This window comes from Erpetoichthys calabaricus, chromosome 11 (genome assembly GCF_900747795.2).
Source record: "Erpetoichthys calabaricus chromosome 11, fErpCal1.3, whole genome shotgun sequence".
In the NCBI taxonomy this organism is placed as follows: domain Eukaryota; kingdom Metazoa; phylum Chordata; class Cladistia; order Polypteriformes; family Polypteridae; genus Erpetoichthys; species Erpetoichthys calabaricus.
Window position 1 is genome coordinate 79,456,327 of NC_041404.2, and position 22,908 is coordinate 79,479,234.

Sequence of the window (22,908 nt, forward strand, 5' to 3'; positions counted from 1 at the left end):
CAGTTTAAGACATTCTTGTAAATCATTTTGCACATATGAAGTATGTTTTGTGAATAAATTGCTCCACCATTCAAATTTTAACATCATTTTGACTCACTCTGTACTTGGAGTTCCGTATCAATGACAGGCTAGACTGGTCTCGGAACACAGAGGAACTATATAAGAATGGGCAGAGCAGGCTCCTTTATCTTGGGAGACTGCATTCCTTTAATATGTGTAGTGACATCCTTCACATCTTCTGCAACTCTATGATGGCCAGTACAGTTTTCTATGATGAGGTGTGCAGGGCTGGTAACATCACTTCAAAAGAAGCCCACCGAATCAACAAGCTGATTAGGGCAGGCTCAATTATGGTGTGTACTGTGGACCTCTGGAAGTCATAGCAAAGGACAGAATTAAAGCAAAACTGAGTGCCATGATGAACAATGCTGTACACACTCTCCATGACACACTAACACTGAGGACTTTCAGCCAAAAAGGTATTCAGCAGAAATGTGTCAGGAATCGCTGTGGCTGGGGGGGGGTCCCTTTATATCAACAGCAACGAGTCTGTATAATGCTTGACAGTTGCTGTGACTGTCAAGTCAGAAGTTTTCTTTCTTTTAAGTTTTCTTTCTTTTTAGTCATTCTGGTGTTTGTTCAGATAATTTTGTCTATCTATCTATCTATCTATCTATCTATCTATCTATCTATCTATCTATCTATCTATCTATCTATCTATCTATCTATCTATCTATCTATCTATCTATCTATCTATCTATCTATCTATCTATCTATCTATCTATCTATCTATATGATTAAAACAACTCTTCTTCAATCAGTTTTTTCCAGATTTCCATATTTTGCTCAATGCAATTATTTATCTACTAGCTGTGTAAGCCCATGCTATAAAAATCCCGGGCTCCAAAGAAACCATGCATTGTGGCACTTCAATCAATGAATCACATCAGTTGTGCATTAGCGGCTAAGTGAAGTTCCCTTTCCTTGGAGGTTCCGTTTTGCCGATGTTCTCGCCTCGCTTGTGTTTTAGCAGCTAAGTGAGTTTCTCTTTTCTCAGCGATTTTTTTGAACTTCATGCTGTAACCTCGCACTTCCGGGGCGGACAGACAGACAGACACACTCCCACGTGTAGATGTTTATATATAAGACAAGAACAAAAAATATCACTTCTTGTAGTATGTGAAACTGTCTTAATGTCTGGTGCTGAAAGTCTACAGTATTTCCCCCTGAGGGGCTGGACCACTTAGCCCTACAGTGCTCTGTATACCCTTCTGTTTGCCAATTTGAACTTTAGAGTTTAAAGATGGAGTCTGAAGGTTCTCACCCGGATTAAAATGAGGACAGCCTGTAGTTTTTTTTTTTTTTTAACTGCGCAGTTGTATTTTTGGTTCAAGCTTTTCCAGTCAATGCCCTGCAGTGCCCCGCAATGAAGACATAAGAAAGGTTCAGTACCATTTGCTCAGTTAATTGTAGAAACAGTAATGTGAAAAAAAAAATCAGCAGATAACAGGATATTACACTGCATCTTAATTTTCATCTCCTGCTAAATTTGGAACACTTGCCAAGGAGGCCAAGTGATTGAAGTGTGGGAAAGGAGCCAGCAGGATGAGGGTCCTGTTTCAAACAAGTGCACAATCCTAGAGTGAAGAGAACAGGTATATTTGCAGAAAATTGTTTTCCAAATGCTTGCTGACTTCGGCTGAACAGCAGACACCTGTTTGTAGTGAGGTTAGTGGTGCTACAGGACATGCAGTATGCCATTGAAGTTGTGCAGTGTGTGTAGTCTGATATTCTTTACATGTTCTTGTGGATTGTCCTTTTTTAATTTCAAAGCCATTCGATTCTAAATTTGACATGTTTCTGTTTCTATTTAGTTAGTTATAGCCAATCGATTTTCCTGAGCAGCCAGAGTGGTTGTAAAGCTCTTATTTTACTTAGCATTTAAACCTATTGTATATGGCTGTACTTTGTTAGATAATGATGGTGCAGCACAAAGATCTGCTGCAAATCAATACAGGCCAGGCATCAGTATCCCATTGTCTGATTGTTTTTTTTTTTGCACACGAAAGGACAAAATGAACAAAATAGAGACCTTTTTAGTGAGGTAAGTTAACGCTTATGTTAGAGAGGTCTGCACACATAAAGGAAAATTCTTATCTGGCCCTGAGAATTGTCATGTCAAAAATGCTACAGATAGAATCAGTTACTATGTGCAAGGCAGGAACCACCTGTGGACAGGAAGCTAGTCCACTACAGGGAACAGTACAGTAATCCCTCGCTATATCGCGCTTCGACTTTCGCAGCTTCACTCTATCGCGGATTTTATATGTAATCATATTTAAATATATATCGCAGATTTTTTGCTGGTTCGCGGATTTCTGCGGACAATGGGTCTTTTAATTTCTGGTACACGCTTCCTCAGTTGGTTTGCCCAGTTGATTTCATACAAGGGACGCTATTGGCAGATGGCTGAGAAGCTACCCAACCAGAGCGCGTATTATGTATTAAATAAAACTCCTCAAATATATTGTGAGCATGGGGGCTGTTCGCAGTGTTCGCACCCCTAGAGGGCACGGCCGCTCCTCAAAAAACGCTGAAAGATTACCTTCACAGTGCTCCCTTCTTTGCTGGGCTTACATGTGGCTGCTTTGCAAGCGATATGCTTCCCGCATGGTGCTTCCCATACTTAAAAGATCAAACAGCACGTATTGATTTTTGATTGTTTGCTTTCCTCTCTCTCTCTCTCTCTCTCTCTCTCCCTCGCTCGCTCGTTCTGACATTCTCTGCTCCTGACGGGAGGGGTGTGAGCAGAGGGGCTGTTCGCATACTGGCCTAGAGGATACGGACGCTCCTCTAAAAAATGCTGAAAAATGCTTGCTCCCTTCCTTGCAGCTACAGTACTTTGTCCGACGGTGCTTCACATACTTAAATGCCAAACAGCCCTATTGATTTTTTTTTTATTTTGTTTTCTCTCTCTCTCTCTCTGACGCGCACTCCTTTGAAGAGGAAGATATGTTTGCATTCTTTTAATTGTGAGATGGAACTGTCATCTCTGTCTTGTCATGGAGCACAGTTTAAATTTTTGAAAAGGAGACAAATGTTTGCTTGCAGTGTTTGAATAACGTTCCTGTCTCTCTACAACCTCCTGTGTTTCTGCGCAAATCTGTGACCCAAGCATGACAATATAAAAATAACCATATAAACATATGGTTTCTACTTCGCGGATTTTCACCTTTCACGGGGTGGGGGGTGGGGGGGGGTCGGGTTGGTCTGGAATGCAACCCCCGCGATGGAGGAGGGATTACTGTATAATAATATCAATCAACTAATACTTCTACATGGTAAAAAGGTTTATTTTAAATCATTTTCAATGTTTGCCATCCAAAAAGTATAGTTACTGAATTTTATTATGTGAAGACGGTACAGATTTATTCACTTGGAATATACTTATATGACTGAATGAAGAGGTTGTAATTTATGTTTAAAAAGAATTTGTTAAACACTTGTTTTAAATAAACAAATCAAATTAGACATAAATCATGCAACAGGATGAATTGACTTGTGGTCACCATGGCCCAAAACCAGAAATTATTCAAAAAAAATTTAAAAAAATCCTCTGCATAGATATTCAAATATAAAACACATTTCTCAATAGAGACTTTGCCTCATTGTTTGCCAGCTTTGCTTTTCTGGGTTCCTCCTAAGCAAACCTAAGCTTCAAGAGATGATACTTATACATATAATCTGAACAAGGCACTGTCATATTGTTATTTAGCTCAAACGCTTAACATTTCACAGAACTTTATAACCTCAGATCTGGTATCATTGCATTCTGAGGCATGTCCAAAAGACTAAGATGCAACAAATTTCACAAAATCTGTCACGTGAAACATCCAATTCTGTCTCTATTGTTGACTACACTTGTAACAACGTCCCACAGTGCAGTTCAAAGCTGGGCAGTTATATTTTATCTTTTCACTTTATGTTTTGCATTCTAAGTTGAATTACATTGCACTGATTATACAGTAGGTTGGTAAATCTATGGTGTTATAATTGTAATACTTCCTAAAACAACTACATTCAAATGCAACACCAAGAGAACTGGGAAAGAGTTCATAGGAAATAATCATTTACAGTACTGACACTAATGGTTAGCAGTGTTTCAGGATTCTCAAATTAATTAAGTATGGCATTGATAATAGCCTGTCAAATTATGAAAAAATGGTTTCTTGTAAGGTGAACTTATTTTTTTCATGTTTTTAATAGTAAACTTTTTGACTTTTTCAGTTGAGTAACACGACTTGATTCGCTGGCAGTGTAGTGTGAGTTACCATAATAGAATGTCTATATCTGTACTCCAAGTACAGCCAGCAAAGAATTGGGGAGAAATCTGGTCTCATGACTGCTTGATAAATCGGTGATGATTTTAGTTTAATAGGGGACATCACCATAACACGAGGTCTGACCATAATCCTTACTACAGAGCTCATTGCTTTTGGTAAATTTTCAGCAATTTGACAATTCCACTTGAAAAGACTTTTTTTGAAAGATTGATTTCCTTCACCATTTGATCCCATAATTTCTTGCGTATTCAAAGCTACCTCAGCGATCAGTAGATTCTTGCCTTCAATCACATCAAATGCTAAATACATAATGACATTCATTGTCTACCACAGCAAGATTTCTAAACGACTTTACCAGGCTTGGCAAGGCAGCAATTATCATCAACTGATTGATTATCTAGTCAGTGCAAGCTATTAAGCTTAAACCGTAAACCAAAGTCCCAATAGTTGTCTCCACAATGAGATCACAGACCATTTATCTTAGATATTGCTTTTTATCATAACATTTATCAGTTCAGAGAGTGGTGATTGAAGTTTTTATAATAATCAAAATTACATTTAATTAGCCTTGTGTATCTCATTACATTAACATGTCTAATTTAGCCTCAGAGCAGGGCACCTTACAAAGAGTGCTGACTGCCCCTTTAACTCTCAGCTCATTCAATGATTTGCTTTATTAATTCTCAGATGCTAAATTCATGCATTAGAGACTAATTATTTTACACATTATCCACCTCAAGAGATCTGAAAATAATACCCAGTTAATCCAGGTCTCTTTGCAGGTGTTTTATAAAGTTCCTTAAGAGATACACTGTATGGAGTTCTCCACAGGAACTCCATCCATCCATCCATTTTCCAACCTGCTGAATCCGAACACAGGGTCACGGGGGTCTGCTGGAGCCAATCCCAGCCAACACAGGGCACAAGGAAGGAACCAATCCCAGGCAGGGTGCCAACCCACCGCAGGACACACACAAATACACCCACACACCAAGCACACACTAGGGCCAAGTTAGAATCGCCAATCCACCTAACCTGCATGTCTTTGGACTGTGGGAGGAAACTGGAGCGCCCGGAGGACACCCATGCAGACACAGGGAGAACATGCAAACTCCACACAGGGAGGACCTGGGAAGTGAACCCAGATCTCCTAACTGCGAGGCAGCAGCGCTACCACTGCGCCACCGTGCCGCCCCCACAGGAATTTCCATCCATCCATTTTCCAACCCGCTGAATCCGAACACAGGGTCACGGGGGTCTGCTGGAGCCAATCCCAGCCAACACAAGGCACAAGGCAGGAACCAATCCTGGGCAGGGTGCCAACCCACTGCAGCCCCACAGGAATTTCAGTTTATTAATTTTCATTAACATTTAAAGCGAGAAGAAGAGTGCAAACCTTAGCACTAGCACAATCTCACCGGCTGACTTTAAATTCTTAGAACATAACAACTCATAAGAACAGTACCGCCGCTCCCTATACGCAGAGTACGCAGTCTGCGTAGGGCACCAACTCCCAGGGGGGCACCATCCCAGCTGCTCAAAAAAATTGTTTTTATATATTATAATAATAAATTAATATTAATAATATACATATACAAATAAACAAAAATATAAACGTATATATTGCATTTTACGGTGAACGCAGAGTAGGCTAAGCACACGTAATGACGCGCGCACCCTCACCTCTGTTACGGCTGCCTAACTAATATTTGGGGGAGGGGGCACAAAAGTAAATTTCTGCTTAGGGCACCCATTTGGCCAGCAGCGGCCCTGCATAAGAACATAAGAAATTTGACAAACGAGAGGAGACCATTCAGTCCATGAAGCCTGTTTGTTTAGCTGATAGCTAAGCTGTTCCAATATCTCATCCAGATTCTTCTTAAAGGTTGTCAAGGTTTCTTCTTCAACTACATAAAACATGAAACGGAAACTAACAATTTGGTAGTTTGTCCCAGAGTCCCAAAACTCTTTGTGTAAAGAAGTGCCTTTTGGCTTCAGTCCTAAATGCACTTTTCCTTAATTTCCACAGATGTCCATGTGATTCATCTTTAAGCCAAAAGAATGTTGCTAGATCTACTTTATCAATGTCTTCTCAAAGGAACACTCTACCTAAAAATTATATTTTTTTATATGCCTCTTACATCATGTACTTTGCAGTGATGGCCGTGAAAAATTTTTAATCTCAGGTTTTAATGCAGAATGGGGATAACGAAGTTTCTGATATGATTGGTGTCTATAGTGACCAATGCTGGACAACACCAAATATATCAAAAACATGAAAAAAATGTAATTTCATGTTTTCATGGAGAAAATATAAAGTACATCAAAGACTTACATTGAATGGGACCCAATGGTGACCAACTCTGAACAACAGCAAACGTTATGAGAAACATCTATGGAATAAAAAAAACAATCTCACATAACTTGTGTCCATTTATCCATTTATCCATTTGCATACCCAGAAGGTTCAAAATGCATGAATTGTTGTGCTAAAATACTACTAATTCTTACTTTTGGAAAACTGGCATAAAAGATAAACAGGAAAGGCACATTCATATAATTCTGTGCATTTCAATTGAAGTTCTGCTACTCTCCCTTATTCAAGAACTGTATCTTCAAATGAGAATTTGAATTTCCTGCTTATGTTTTATGCCAATCTTTCCAGAAGTAAGTTTTAATAATATTTTTGCAATAAAATACATGTATTTGGAATGTTCTGAGCATATGAGTGGACAATGAACAAGTGGATTAGGAGAATTTCTTTTTTTTTCTATTTTCTATGGATATTTTCCCCATTGTTTGCTGTCCAGCGCTGGTCACCCTTGGGTCCCATTCAATTTGAGTGCTCATTATTCACTTTCGCCATGAAAACATGAGCCTAAGTTTATTTCACAGCCACCATTACAAATTACATGGGGTATGGAGTATTCCTTTAAGAATTTAAATTTGCTTGAAGTGGCAAACAACTTTTGAGAACAGCCTTTCTGTGGCCTTGGCAAATATATGCCCCCCTCATCTCCAAAGTAAGTCTAAAGATGTCATTTTATCTACATTGTGAATGTTTAAAAATCCATTCTCTCCTGTTTAAAGGAAGTGCAAGCACTTTACTTGTAACACTCCTCTCCACTTTGTCTGTGAAAAAGGTTCTTGTAGTGCCATGACTTCAAAACTGGGATGCAGCTCAGGAGAACTCTGTGTAATATTCAGCACCAAACTGAGGTATTTTGTGCCTGAAAACGCAGTAAAGCTCAGTAAACAAATGTGTTTATAGTTGGTGACAAAAATGATAACAGTATTAAAAGTATCTGTTAATGTACAAATGGTGGACACAAATATAACACATTCCACTACAGTTAACATTAGACCCTGTGACCAGTAGGGGGTGCTGCAGTACCCCAATCCACAGACACAACCACACAGACACAAGTCTCAGGTTCAAATACAATTTTTATTGACAACAAAGCCTTACAAATGTTTCTTAGTTGTTGCAAAAACACAGTTGATCTTTTCTCTTTCTCTCTTTCTGTCTCTCTTATTCATCCACTCCTCCCAGGTGAGCTCTGCCCACTTCCACCCAACTCCAACTTGTCTGGATGAGGTCTAATGACTTCTTTTATTTTAAACCCGGGAGTACTTTCGATGCCAGGTCGTAACCTGTTAGAAAGACTTGTGGAAGCTCCACAAAGTAGGGATCATGGATCCTTGCAGCGCCTCCTGCCAGCAGCCCTGGATCCCGACAAAGCTGCCTCATGGAACTACAGTTCCCATCATGCCTTGTGGGTGGCCGTACACGTAGCATCACCGTGTCAGGGGAGCATGTAGTTGTCTCCCCCTGTCCTTCTATCACACTGCCCTCCCAGGCTGGGTATTGTTCCTTGGTCCAACCCTGTCGTGACACCACTGTAGCCACTTCCGCCCTGGCATCTCCTGCAGGATGATTGTATCTTCTTTCTCATGCCTCTGAAGGGCCGGTAAGGATCCTTGCCTCATACCAGCTGTGCGCCATCCATTTAATAAGGGCAACACCTTATCTGTGACCGAGAGCATCATAAAAAATAATGAAAGCTCTCTGTACATTTAAACTGTGCCAATTAAAATGAAATTTGCTTAAAGTTCAAATTGTGGTGTGTACATTACAATTGCTCCCCCAACAATTATCAGTTTCTAGAATTTGTCATAAATGTATGTAACAAATTGTCACACATTTGCATGTATGCCTCACTTAGGAGCTAATCTGTGATGTGCATACATTTTACCCTGAATGAGATATTCATTATTTAAATGTTCATTCATTTTTGAAATAATAATAATTAATTATGTATGAAGTTCTTCTTGCATGCTTGCACACAGCCACCACACCTAGGCCTACTGCATGTTAATGAACAAGCAGATAAAGTACTGAAAGCCTCTGCTGAAACATTTCCTCTGGATATGCAGAGAATGTCACCCAGGCTTCACAGACGTGCTCTGGCTGGAAAAGGCAGGGGCGCTTGCAGAGAAAGCCATTTTGAATACAAATTGGCATCGCTCATGGTGCTCATTATGGTGACAAATGCTCCTTGCTGGACAGAAAGCATCCACGGAGGGGGCACTGCCCACAAAATCGAGATGAGGGGGGGTTGCTTGTAAACTTCATTTAGTGTCTCACTGCAATGAGCGTGCATAGAAGATTGTGTCCTGCTTTAAATAGCCTCCTGCAATTAAGAATGTGCAGGATATCATACAGTGCTCATCGGGGTGTGGAATATTGTGCTTTGAAGAAGCATTAGTGGAACGTGTTAGCCCACTCAATCATGTACATAATCATGCAGGGACCGGCCTCAGAGCAAGCTTTATTAACAACAGCACAGCACAACATTGCCAAGAATTCTACAGAGCCCATGTAACCCTGTAATTAGGGGGCCATGCTGTATTTCTGGCACCGAATGCACTCTACAGCAGGCTTTTTTTTTTCTTTTGGGACTGGAACACCAAAAATAAATACAGTGAGACTCTGGTCGTCATAACAACTTCTTATTACTATGTTCCAAACAAACATAGACCCCAGTCAGCTACCAGACCTATTCCAATATTTTGGCCACATGCAATATTTTACAAAGACCAAATAGGATTAGACAATGGATTCTATGGCTGAAATAAAAAAAAAAAGAAACACTTTCTGCATTGGAATGGCCTCCTGCCAGCACAATATTCATGTAAAAATAAGAGGAACTGCCAGTTTGCAATGCCAGTGGAGAGCATCAGCGGTGTCCTATAGCCGTAATAATGTAATTAATGCATTCCAAGACACCCTCTTGCTTTTGGAAGATGAATTATAGCTCAAGCCGGGAAGCTTTCGTTCCGCCTTTCCAGAGTGTCTTACTGTTTATTAAACAGAGAGACAGTGGCTAATACTCCGATTCATTAATGTCTTTCGGTTTGCCAACCGTATCGCAGAAAGAGACGGAGCTTAGAAATTTTCATATCAGAATTCACCCAAACATGGTTTACTGTTTCTTCCTTTGCTCCGTACCTCCCATGTTCACTTGGTGTCCTGCTTTATGTGCCCCTGCCTCATCAACTGCGTTATTCTCAATTTACTTTGCAGCAGGGCTTTATCCTGACTCCATATTATACCTGTGGTTTGTACACACTCAGTTAATTTTATTAGACTTTTGTTGTAATTAGATGGATGATTTCTGTTCTCACAGCTACATACATACCAGTGTATGGTTTCTTTAAGTAAAAAAAAAAAAGAAGTGTTTTATACGTTTGTGTGCTTTCCTGAAATTGATATTTTTTGTGATTAATTTACAATTATTATCAATTTAAAATTAATATAATCAGCAAGCCCACTTAGCCAAATCTTCCTCTTTTTTTTTGTTATTTCTCTTCAAGTCTGCAGTCATGCCTTTAGACAACAGAGAGCAGGGGCCCCATGTATAAACGGTGCGTACGCACAAAAATGTTGTGTAAACCCGTTTCCACGCTTAAATCACGATGTATAAAACCTAAACCTGGCGTAAAGCCACGCACATTTTCACGGTAGCTCAAACCCTGGTGTATGCAAGTTCTCTGCTCGGTTTTGCAAACTGGCGGCACCCAGCGTCAAAGCAGTGCTACTGTGCTACAGTGCTACTGTTCCAGTGTGGTTTCCCTTTCTTTATCAGATCCATTTATAAATCCACATTTATAAATACACTGAAATTAACCGCATATTGTTTATTAGTTTAAGGCATCTGATTGTAATTAATCTGTAACAATATAATGGTCCACGGAATGACCAAACTATTCTAAATACCATAGCTGCTTTAGCGTTGTTACTCTCACTGCACCTTCTTCTACTTTCAGCTGCTCCCGTTAGGGGTTGCCACAGCGGATCATCTTTTTCCTTATTATTCTTACTGCACCACTCGGAGCAGCTGATTGGAAAGAGAATTATTGGTATACAGAATCAAGCACACGCTGCCTCAGCCATTCGCTATTTGAACTGCTCTCACCCGACAAATGCTTCAGAGCCTTTCCTGTACGAACCTCACAGTTCAGAAACAGTTTCATCCCAAGAACTATAAATGCACTCAATCAGTCCATCAAGTGCTCCTTATAGAACTGTTTGTACTTACAAGTATAATTACCTCACTGTAAACTTGCGATACAGTTATAATATTGCACAACCTGAGCCACTTTATAAAGCGCGTATTTACATAGGATGACGATATCATTTTTAAGATGAAATGCAGCAAAATATGTTTATTACATTATACAGATAAAATGTTAATGTCATTTAAATAATCTATATTGTTAATAATTAAACATGTGAGGACACGGTGTCGCAGCACTAGCAAGGAGCTGGTGGTTCAGGGATTGTTCCTGCCTCGTGCTGTATTTTTGCTGGGGCTGGCGCGACACTGCAGAAAGACAGATGGATATAATAATTAAACATGTGCTATGAAGATATTTCAATGTTCCTTAAAAGTTTTGAAGAATCGGCGTTCTAAGCTTACAGATGGCTTAACATCTATTACAGAGCTGATTATGTGGCGATTGGTTACTTGGAGAAAGAAAAGGAAGGACAGGAATTGGAGGTTAGTATGTTTGAAAGAGACAGTACTGCTGCAGTAAATTATTTCATCGAAGGTCGCACACAGCGCAGCAAGCATCTTGCGGGAGGCAGGAACAATCTGTGGACGAGGCGCCTGCTTGTCACTATCACTACGCCATCATGTTCCCATGTTTAATAACATGCTTTAACTCCTATCATCATGAAAATGATATCACGTATACATCTCAGTATTTTAATTATTCAGAGAGCTGTAATATCACGAATGTAATGGATTCTGTGTCCTGTCGAAGGAAGAGAAAGCCCATTTAAGAAGCACGTAGTGATTCACACACATAGAGTACATAGAAGATCAAATACAAAACAAAGCATTTAACGTGCTACTTTAGTTACGATAGGATTTGAGAAACTAGTAAATTAAACAATTTTAAGATGAAGTTTATGATGTTCTACTTTAATGACAAAATAAACTACGTGATTAAAGTGGAAATTTCGAGATTAAAGTTGACATTTCGTGCTTTTTTCCCACTCTGTGCCTATTTTTTTTCTCTGTACCCTTTTTTCATATGACACTCAGACGGTGGACTACTACTCGCCTTTTCACGGCGACTTTGATATCTGACTGCTTCTTTTTTATTTCGGGCACTGTGTGACATTGTGAACTTGAACTTTCGAGTTTCTCCGACACTATCTCACTCGATCAACTTCCTTTTGTTAATTATATCCCTGTTTAAACCAACAAATAGTACGTTTTTCCTTGCCTCCACTTGGTATTTGCTGAAATTCTTCTATTTTCCCCTGTGCTTTTGACATTGTTTTTTCACAGAGTGCTGAGCTTAAGGGCTATTTATATTGATTTGCATATTCAAAGAGGCGTAATTCTGAGAGGAGTTGGGGCGGGACAGCAGGCGCGTGCACGTGAGTTTCTTTTCACGCTGACCAGGATTTATGTGGCGGAAGAACGTGGAAGTTGGCGTTCGCACAGATTTATGCATCTGGACTTTTTTGTGCATAAGCACATTTCCGCTTTTCCGCTTTTGTGTGTACACCATGTTATAGTATGAATTCTACAGGAGGCCCCAGGACTCAACAAGATGAAATTATGTTTGTAGAACAAAGAACACATCCGGTCACAGGGAACTGATCTTTCAAAAGTTATGCTGCCAACACTGGCTCCAGCTCTCCACAGCCCTGAATTGGAAGAAGCATGCTGAGACAATGGACAGGTGGAAATCAAAAGTGGACAGTGTGCTTTTGGGAACCAATACCTTTGTTTTATAATATACTGTAGCAACCCAATCATTATGACATTAGAACAATCTAGACGAGAAGAGGCCATTCAGCCCAACAAAGCTTGCCAGTCCTATCCACTTAATTCTTCCAAAATAACATCAAGTCGAGTTCTGAAAGTCCTTAAAGTTCTACTGTCTACCACAATACTTGGTAGCTTATTCCAAGTGGCTATGGTTCTCTGGGTAAAGAAAAACTTCTTAATGTTTTTCTATCTATTTACCGGTGTAAATAAAAATAGGAAGACTTACAGCCGTCAGGACTTCTCCATGTTTATTGCTCTATTAAGTTCTGTACATATGAGGTGAGATACAAAAATAATCAGATTGATAAAAAAAAATATTTATTAATGAAGTACAGCATTCTAAACATTGTCATCTTCTATATACTCCCCCTCCTGATCTCTACAACGCTCCACACATTATTCCATTGATTGAAACAGTGCTGGAAGTCTTCTTGCTAGAGGTTCTTTAACAGGCTTGCCGTTTTTGTTTTCACTTCATCCATTGAAGAAAAATGTGTTCCCTTCAGGTCACTTTTGATTTTCGGGAACAAGTAAAAATCACAGGGAGCTAAATCGGGTGAAAAGGGAGGATGATCGAGGACAGGAATGTTTTTGTCAGTCAAAAACTGCTTTACGGAAAAAGAGAAAATTCGCGAGAAATTTGATGTTGATTCGCTGTCCAATTTTTTCACCCAACACGTAGCGATTGTTGTGCAAATACTGACTGGGCTCTTCACAGGATATACCTAGCCTGGTCGGGGAGATAGATAGATAGATAGATAGATAGATAGATAGATAGATAGATAGATAGATAGATAGATAGATAGATAGATAGATAGATAGATAGATAGATAGATAGATAGATAGATAGATAGATAGATAGATAGATAGATACTTTATTAATCCCAAGGGGAAATTCACAATATATATGTTTCTATATATTTAGGCATATAGTTCTATGATTCACGTTCGGCCGACCTCCAGACAGTTTTGCAGGAAAGCCCCAAGCCCAGTCCGCTTATTTTTGTGTATTTTGGGTTGCAAAGCACAGCTCCAAAGCACCAGCCACTTCTCAAAGTCCTGTTAGCTTTCCTATATCAGCTTCAGTTACCACACTTCAGTTGTCACTACCATCCATCACCTTTAGTCTCCTCACTCCTTATCAACTTCACCCCACACTTCTACCCCCTCTTAAGCCTTACCCCTGTTACTCATGCCCTATGATCAGAAACCTCTCCTCTCAGCCCCTTCATTCCCTCAGGCGAAGGTCAGCAAGTGAATGCCGGAACATCACAATGCATTAAATAATACTGAAAATAATGATGGAATAAATAAGACTTGGCTTACCTGAAGGCTCATCTTGAACAGGGTATAAATGAGTTAGAAATTCTTTGTTCTGATTAAAGCATATTGCGGATTTAACTTTGAATCTAAAAGTTATAATTATTTAGTGGTGCTCTGTTTTCTTTTCGTTCAGCCTGGTATGAGTGAGTGTGCCCTGTATGGAACAGGCATCTTATCTGGGTTTGAATTCTGAGGTTATCAAGAAAAGCTCCAAAAAATGTGCGTTGAGATAGGTTGGTTAATAAAACGGAATGTATGGAAGTAAACCACTAACATCTGTCTCAAAGGACAAAGTGCAATCTAGACGGGATATCGTTATTCAAAGTTATTTTAAGCAAGGTGTGAAAATTCTGTTTCTTGCCAAAGACCACTTTCTGTTTGAACTTTGTGCTTCTTGTTTTATGAAACAGATCAAGGTCAGTGAAGGCCTGTTGTACATACTGTAAAGGATGGTGGATCTCTTGAGCTCTTCTCAACCCCAGAATGAGGGTCATGGAGGCTGAAGTTATTAAAAAGTTAGAAAATACATGCATTTGAGAACCAAGTTTAACTGTTGCATTAGAAGCTTAGGCATGTTTTATTTTTTGTTGATGCACTTCATCAAAGAGAAAAATAACATTTTTGTTTATTAAACATAGTGAGTTATATTCAAAAATATCACTGATAATAGAATCATATTACATATATTAGTGGAGTACATAAAATATATTCCTAATACAACGTTACAATATCATGTAGTTAAACACAAAGCACAAAGAGGCAGGTGATGGCTGAAATAGCTTTTTTAGCAACCACACGCCAACTCAAGTGATGTGAAAATGCCATCAATTGATATAGTGATGTTAGTTGTTGGTTGTGGATGGTGTATGGCTAATTACACTTCATATTTCTTAAACATTACATTTTTGAACAAAGTACCCCTTGGAGAATTAAAATCTATGTTGAAATCTCAAGTTAAAAGTTTTGGTTTTGGACCATCATGGATAGTAGGTCACTGTGGTGCGTTGATAATAAATTATAATATCAGAGACATATTGAATCATAATAATCTGCAGCTTATACAGCCATGACAAGGATGTTGGGAGTATGCACTGATACAGTGCATTGCCACACCCACCACACAACAAACCACCTTGGGATCCCAAATTAGGACCCGAGCGCAGCCTTGCAACGGGTGACACATTCAGCAACACTTTGGTAGCTTTTCCTCTTCCACTCATTTCTAGGTAAGTGACTTTTTTGCCGTGCTTGCACTTTACTTTTATAGTTACAATATTTATTTATCTTACCTGGTAGAACTTCAAGCAGTAGGAGAAGTCAGTTGGTTTTGCAGAGGTTCATGATGTGAAGGTGACATCCCACTTGAACATTTGACTCTGGTAATGGTCTTTTAGGACCTTGTATTTGAAACGATTTTTGCTCTGATAATTGGACATTTTTTCTTTCTTGGTTTTTTCTAACTATTTTTACCCATGTTCTTGGCTCTTTTTCTTGGGTGGGAGATTGCATTCTGTTTTGTCTTTTTTTTGTTCCTGCTTTCTTTTTTAACTTTCTGATTTTTTTTTGTAGTTTGACTTTTCTTAAAATATAATAAATAAAAATTAAAAAGAGGATTAACAGTAGTGATAATACAAAATATACAAAACCAACGAGTTGAAATAACTTTCTACAAGGTAAATTCAAATGAGTATGTAAGTCAATAACTGAGGTTATACTGTTTTAAGATATATGATTTGGAACAATTCATCAATAAATACGTTTTTAAATTAAAACAATGTGTTGTAAAGGCCAGCCCTGACGCAGACAGACATAGGACACAGGTTCAAAGCACACAAGCGGTTTTTATTTTTTTTTTCCCTCGTGGGAAACGCCTTCCCCATTCCCCACTATAAAACACACAGTCCCCAGCACAACACAATACTCTTCCTTCTCTTTTCTCTTATATTCTCTCTGGCAAGTTTCTTCGTCATCGTCCTCCTCCTCCTCCCGACTCTGGCTCCCGGAGAAGTGGCTGCTGGCTCCTTTTATAATGCACACGGAAGTGCTCCAGGTGCTTGATGACTTATTTCCAGCAGCACTTCTGGGTGTGGCGGAAGAGCTGCTCTGTTGGGCTGAGCAGCAGCTACAGACCTCCCTGGCGGCGCCCATGGATCCCAACAGGGCTGCACCAAACTCCAATTCCCATGAAGCCATACAGGAGTCCTAGGCACCGCTGCAACCCAGGGGGTCAGCCATCTAGCATTCCGGGTGAAGGTACTGTCCTGACCAGGCTTGCTCCCCCGGTGCAAATAAGAGAGTGGTGTCCTAGCTGGGCAAGGGCCCCAGCCGTCAGCCAAAGTGCACAGCATGATCTGTTCGTAAGTGTGTTATGTTTCAGGAAGGGTTGTTTCCCCAGCTTATGTTTTTTTAATCTTTTTTTAAAATTTTTGGAATATTGTGTGATGAGTTTTGTTTTTGGATTCCTGTTTTGTTTTTGTAATATTATGCTTTTCTTTGACATTATGTTTATTGTTTATTTTGCTGTTGTGTGTTATGTTAAGAATATTTGAAAGGCATATTGTTATCTGCCCTGTCTCCTTTATGTGGAATCCGAGGAGGCGGGGCCACTTGATGATGCAGCTGGGGAACTGTGCCAGCTGAATAAAACATGAACCTTTTCATGGGAGCGAGCTCTGGCCATGGAATTGTTTTCTTGTTAACACTTTAGTTTAGGTACTGCAAAAATGCATCCATTACTTATTTACTATTCTGTAACAAGACCTTAATAGATACTTTTTTGTGTCTTCACAACACTTAAAAGCATCAGCAACGTGTATATTTATTGCTGCAATGTGACCTTCTAGCAAAACTACATTTTGGTCTGAGGTGGCTTAACTGAGATAACATTTCTTTTGATTTGACATATTTAGTATAAGACCTGTGAATCCTCCTTATTAACAAGTAATTTTACTTTCATGTCAATAGGCCACACTGCACAGAGATGAATAACCTGTCTATTGATGATCTGTAATTGTTATGAAGACCAAAGGAAGCCTTTGTTAAGGTCTTATTACATAAGAATAAATGAGTAATAGATGCATTTTTGCAGAACCTAAACTAAAGTGTTACTGTAATCTCAATTTCAGTTTTTTAATCTGTGCTTAAGGTTTGGATTTACTAGTTTTTGACCTTGCATCTGCTTTAAGATACTGTTTTCTGGATTGTGATTTATTTGGACTTCTTTGCTTTCAAGCAATACCTATGTTTGTTTCTTTTGCCACACCTTGTGTCAGACATGACAGCACTTACGGTTACAGCCCAGGAAGAAATTCTCACAATTCTGAAATTAAGTCAGACCCGAAAAGAGCAACTTTTCAACTCACGACAGCAGAGACATTGATAGAGAGGTAGTATGGGTGATGGATGGGACAGAGCAATAAAAACAGGGTTACCATTGAAAAAATACATAAACCTGTACTTCCATTTTCCTTTTCATAGAAAATGATTGAGTTAAATCTGAAACCACATGAAGATTAATAATTCAACATATTTTGGAACCAGTTCAGGTTTGTGGTAGTATTGTGAACAGGTAAACATTCTTCTTCTTCTTAAAAAGTCTGCATAATTGTGATTTATTTCTTTCTTTATGTATGTATGTATGTATGTATGTATGTATGTATGTATGTATGTATGTATGTATGTATGTATGTATGTATGTATGTATGTATGTATGCATGTATGCATGTATGCATGTATGCATGTATGTATGTATGTATGTATGTATGTATGTATGTATGTATGTATGTGTGGATCTTTCCTCAGTGATAGTAGAAAACAGGTTATTGCTTTGCTGAAATCTAGCTACTTGTTATGATTAGTTATGCCCTCCAACTCATGCATAGAGGGATGAAGCTGTCCACATTGGAGGTGGGCCCATTATGTTCCAGCCTTGGTCTAGTAAAGGTATTCTCACACTGGATGATATATTTGATGGGTGAGGCCTTCAAACATTCCAGTCTTTAAAATCTTTCTTTTCTATCCCGTCATCTTACTTTCTCTTTTACTTATAACTTGAGGGGTTCTAATCTCTTCTGGGCTTTCTTTCTGTCCTGTGTATAACTTCTCACTTACTCCATTCCCTGGTCACACAACAGTGTCTAAATAATATGCAATACTCTGTAAGGCATCATATTGGCCACTATCAATCAAGTCACCACTTCTTCAGTTTCATGGAATTTAGTTGTTACAAATGCCTCATTGGTATCAAGGAAACCTAATCACCAACAAACTCATTTTAAAGTTGTCCACCGATTTAATGTTACTCTCTGTAAACAATATGCTTTGGGATTGTCATCTGACCCAAATTGTCACATTTGCTCCCTCAACATCCCAAGTACATTCATGCATATATTTTGGAAATGCCCTTCTGTGTTTTATTATTTGGTTTAGGGTGTCTGATTTTTCTTGCCTCCTTACTCTATTTGTATCCCTTTGTTTTCCCATATTTTTGTACTTCTAGGCATTTTATCACTTCATTTATCTATTATCCAGCAGATGCTATTTGCGTTAGGGATGCTCACTGCTAAAATTGCCCTCACCTCTCACTGGAAATCTTTTTCTCTTTTTATCTGGATGTCTTCCTTTCATACTCCATCCTGCAGTGTGCTCTTTTTATCTTTAGAGTGATACTGGGGGACCAGAAGGGTCGGAATCAAATGTCCTCACTGGGTATCTTCTTGGGATTTTGAAGGGAATGGAAGAGCACATTGACCTGGGGTGGAGGTACATACCTCAGATGAGTCCGGAGAGTGATCCACTCACACGCATGCTTGACATCGTATTGTAATTTCTGCCAGAATGGCTTATGCTCCCTCTTACAGTGTTTGCTTTGTATTTCAATAAAACTTGATCACATAAAAAAAGAAAGTGGGAAGAACCGGGTCGAGGACCCTAAAATAAATACAATACTTATGGCACCAAAAAGACTAGAAGGTACCCTGCTAAGGATCTTTCTAAGGTCAACCAAAGTGCTTTTATTATACTTAATCTGTACTGTAACATAGTATGATTTATTTAATTTTCCATTTTAATATTTTTGTATTGTTTGCTGAATGAAACTTTGTATGGTATGGTACTTTGAAAGTAATACTGTTTTGATGGATTCATAGGCAGCAAGAGATCATTAATTGCAGACAAAAAAGTAAAAAGTATTAAAAGAATAATTAATAATTTTAGAGGTGTAATTATGGTATAACCTTTAGGTCTACAACAGGAGTGCTCAATTTCCTTTCCAGCTCTTAATGAAACACAGATCTCAATAAAACACATTGCTATTTGCCTGTATCTACTGTACCATTATACAGTGTTAAAACCGAAATTCCCAAAGAACTTTATTTGCTTTTTATCAGAGGGATGGAACAAGAGTGGCTAACGTATCTGGTTCTGCTTGCTATGGCTTTCCTTGTTTATTTCTTTGGAATGTGTTTCTTAATTTAAGCCTTTTCTTACTAATAATAACATGAAGTGAAACTGTCACCACTGTAGTTGCTCCTCAGCACCATTGTCATTTTCACCAGTGTCTGCCCATTGTTAACTGTTGTGATGAATGGTCCCAATCTGCAATTAAACTCCTATAATTCACTGGCCTCTTGCTGCTGTCCTTCTTCATAGTTAATACACTACAAAATTTTGTGACATTAATGTTTACTGCACAAGAATCTCTTTTTAATTAATTTTTATTCTTTAGAGTTGATCCCTTGTGCATTCAAATTTTAACAATCATTTACAAGTTTGACAATTTCCAGCCTCAAAGGATGGACAGACTACAAAGTAAAATTATTTTCAGCCTGACACAAGGGTGATGCCTTACCATCTTTGCTTGCTTTAGTTATATCATAGTTTTATGAACATCACGTCTTTCCAAGTCTTTTTATACCTCCTTGGGTAGTAGGCTTTGCTGCTCTCTGACACAACTCTGACAGTATTTCCTTTGATAATGCCCAGTGGTTAAATGGTTTCACCACTAGATGGGGCTCTTTTCTATTGGACAAGCTTCAGCTCATTCTCTGTATGTATCAGAATGGCCTGAAAAATTCAAGAGTGACCTTGACTTCTGAAATGGCAGAAGTCTAGTCTGATGGACTGAAGAAAATTATGTAGTGGGGGTAGCAGGCTCAGTCTTCACTTTGACAGCTGCATATAGACTTGTCTCTTCATCCCAGGACTTTGTGGCACCTTTCCTTTTTTCCATAGCCATGACATCAAGTGTGGAATAAACAACTGAGTCCTCTTCCTCTTCCGATGGTTTGGTCTCCTGCATCACAATCAATAAAACATGAAGACAACACATATGCTTTTATTTCATACAGTACTAGCATACAAGTGACATCCCAGCAGGACAGAAAGTAATCAGGCAATTAAAGCTGTGTTTTATGTAGTGTGGACTTGAAAGGAACAGAGTAAAAAGACTTTACTTTTTGGGACAAACCAGAGAGGTGGCAGCTTGCAGAGGTAATATAAGAGAAAAGCTGCACTCTGAGGGTTTGAGTCCCATAAACAACTCGTCGAAACACTTGGCAATAACACAGAGAACAGCCACCCCCTAAACTCCCACGCTGCTGCCTTCTCAGAGAGCCTGGTACTCGAATATCAGGAAGGAGCTCCAGCAAATGTGTGAAGCCAACAAGGGGAAGCGAGGCCCTGCCAATTTTAGATGAAAGACATCAGAGGCTGAGAGTCATGTCTGTCCACCTGCGTGGAGCTGTGCCCTGGCCTGAAAGCCCTCTGAATATCTGCTATAATTCTGCATTTTCATATTCTCTAGCTTACAGTATGTAGCATCAGGATTTATACCTAACTTACAAGCTAAACAAAAATACAATCCTTGATGTCCAGAATCCTTTGTTCATCACATACAGTTAGGTCCATAAATATTTGGACAGAGACAGCTTTTTTCTAATTTTGGTTCTGTACATTACCACAACGAATTTTAAATGAAACAACTCAGATGCAGTTGAAGTGCAGACTTTCAGCTTAAATTCAGTGGGGTGAACAAAATGATTGCATAAAAATGTGAGGCAACTAAAGCATTTTTTTAACACAATCCCTTCATTTCAGTGGCTCAAAAGTAATTGGACAAATTAAATAGCTGGAAATAAAATGTTCATTTCTAATACTTGGTTGAAAACCCTTTGCTGGCAATGACAGCCTGAAGTCTTGAACTCATGGACATCACCAGATGCTGAGTTTCCTCCTTTTTAATGCTCTACCAGGCCTTTACTGAAGCGGCTTTCAGTTGCTGTTTGTTTGTAGGCCTTTCTTTCCGAAATTTAGTCTTCAACAAGTGAAATGCATGCTCAATTAGGTTAAGATCAGGTGACTGACTTGGCCATTCAAGAATTTTCCACTTTGCTTTAATAAACTCCTGGGTTGCTTTGGCTGTATGTTTTGGGTCATTGTCCATCTGTATCATGAAACGCCGTCCAATCAATTTGACTGCATTTAGCTGGATTTGAGCAGACAGTATGTCTCTGAACACCTCAGAATTCATTCGGCTGCTTCTGTCCTGTGTCACATCATCAATAAATAACAATTTATAATGAGCTGTTCCACGCCTTCTCCATACTTTTTTCTTGCCATCATTCTGGTAGAGGTTGATCTTGGTTTCATCTGTTCAAAGAATGTTTTTCCAGAACTGTGCTGGCTTTTTTAGATGTTCTTTAGCAAAGTCCAATCTAGCCTTTTCAATTCTTGAGGCTTATGAGTGGCTTGCACCTTGCAGTGCACCCTTTGTATTTACTTTCATGCAGTCTTCTCTTGTTCACTTGGTTGGCTGTTGTGAAGGGGTTTTTCTTCACCATGGAAATGATTCTGCGATCATCCACCACTGTTGCCTTCCGTGGATGTCCAGGTCTTTTTGCGTTGCTGAGTTCACCAGTGCTTGCTTTCTTTCTCAGGATGTACCAAACTGTAGATTTTGCCACTCGTAATATTGTAGCAATTTCTCGGATGGGTTTTTTCTGTTTTCGCAGCTTAAGGATGGCTTCTTTCACCTGCATGGAGAGCTCCTTTGACCGCATGTTGTCTATTCACAGCAAAATCTTCCACATGCAAGCACCACACCTCAAATCAACTCCAGGCCTTTTATCTGCTTAATTGATAATGACAGAACGACGGACTTGCCCACACCTGCCCATGAAATAGCCTTTTGAGTCAATTGTCCAATTACTTTTCAGCCCCTGAAATGAAGGGATTGTGTTAAAAAAATGCTTTAGTTGCCTCACATTTTTATGCAATCGTTTTGTTCACCCCACTGAATTAAAGCTGAAAGTCTGTACTTCAACTGCATCTGAGTTGTTTCATTTAAAATTCATTGTAGTAATGTACAGAACCAAAATTACAAAAAAGTTGTCTCTGTCCAAATATTTATGGACCTAACTGTAAAATTAAGTAATTTACTTCAAAGTTAAGGAGCCAACATGTGTACTCACACCTACATATAAAATGAAAACAAACACTGGGAAAAGGGGGATCTCTGCTTATGAATATGAAGATAAACTAGACTGAAATTAAAAAGGAGAAAGTAACAGTCTATCACATGGTCTTTCTGTTCTCGCCATATCATCGGAACAGCAAAAGGTAATGTGTTTCAAGTGCCTCTGAGCCAGGCTCTCAGACTGACAGCACATGTCGCACAGCAAATGTGAGGCGCCCATTCCTTGTCTTGATCACCAGTTTTGCAGCTGAAATACATATGACAAGCTTTCTTCACAACAGCAGTCATCCAACGACTCTGAGGCGCAAGTGTATATTCACCACAGATATAGCAGAATGTGGCTGTTATAACATTGACAAGACATATTGTCCGACACCAAAACGTCTATAGCATCAAGCTTACTTACTGTTATATT

General features: G+C 39.1%; 1 protein-coding gene across 1 annotated transcript in view; it reads right to left on the reverse strand.

Moving 5' to 3' along the window:
- The window catches only part of si:dkey-8e10.3 (serine/threonine-protein kinase SBK1), a 51,094-nt gene extending 36,910 nt beyond the window's left edge, over positions 1-14,184 (reverse strand). Inside the window, exon 1 of the mRNA XM_051933646.1 lies at positions 14,024-14,184. The gene's annotated coding sequence lies outside the window, so the exon portion shown is untranslated. The remainder of the gene's footprint in view (positions 1-14,023) is intronic.
- Between the last annotated feature and the right edge of the window lie 8,724 nt (positions 14,185-22,908).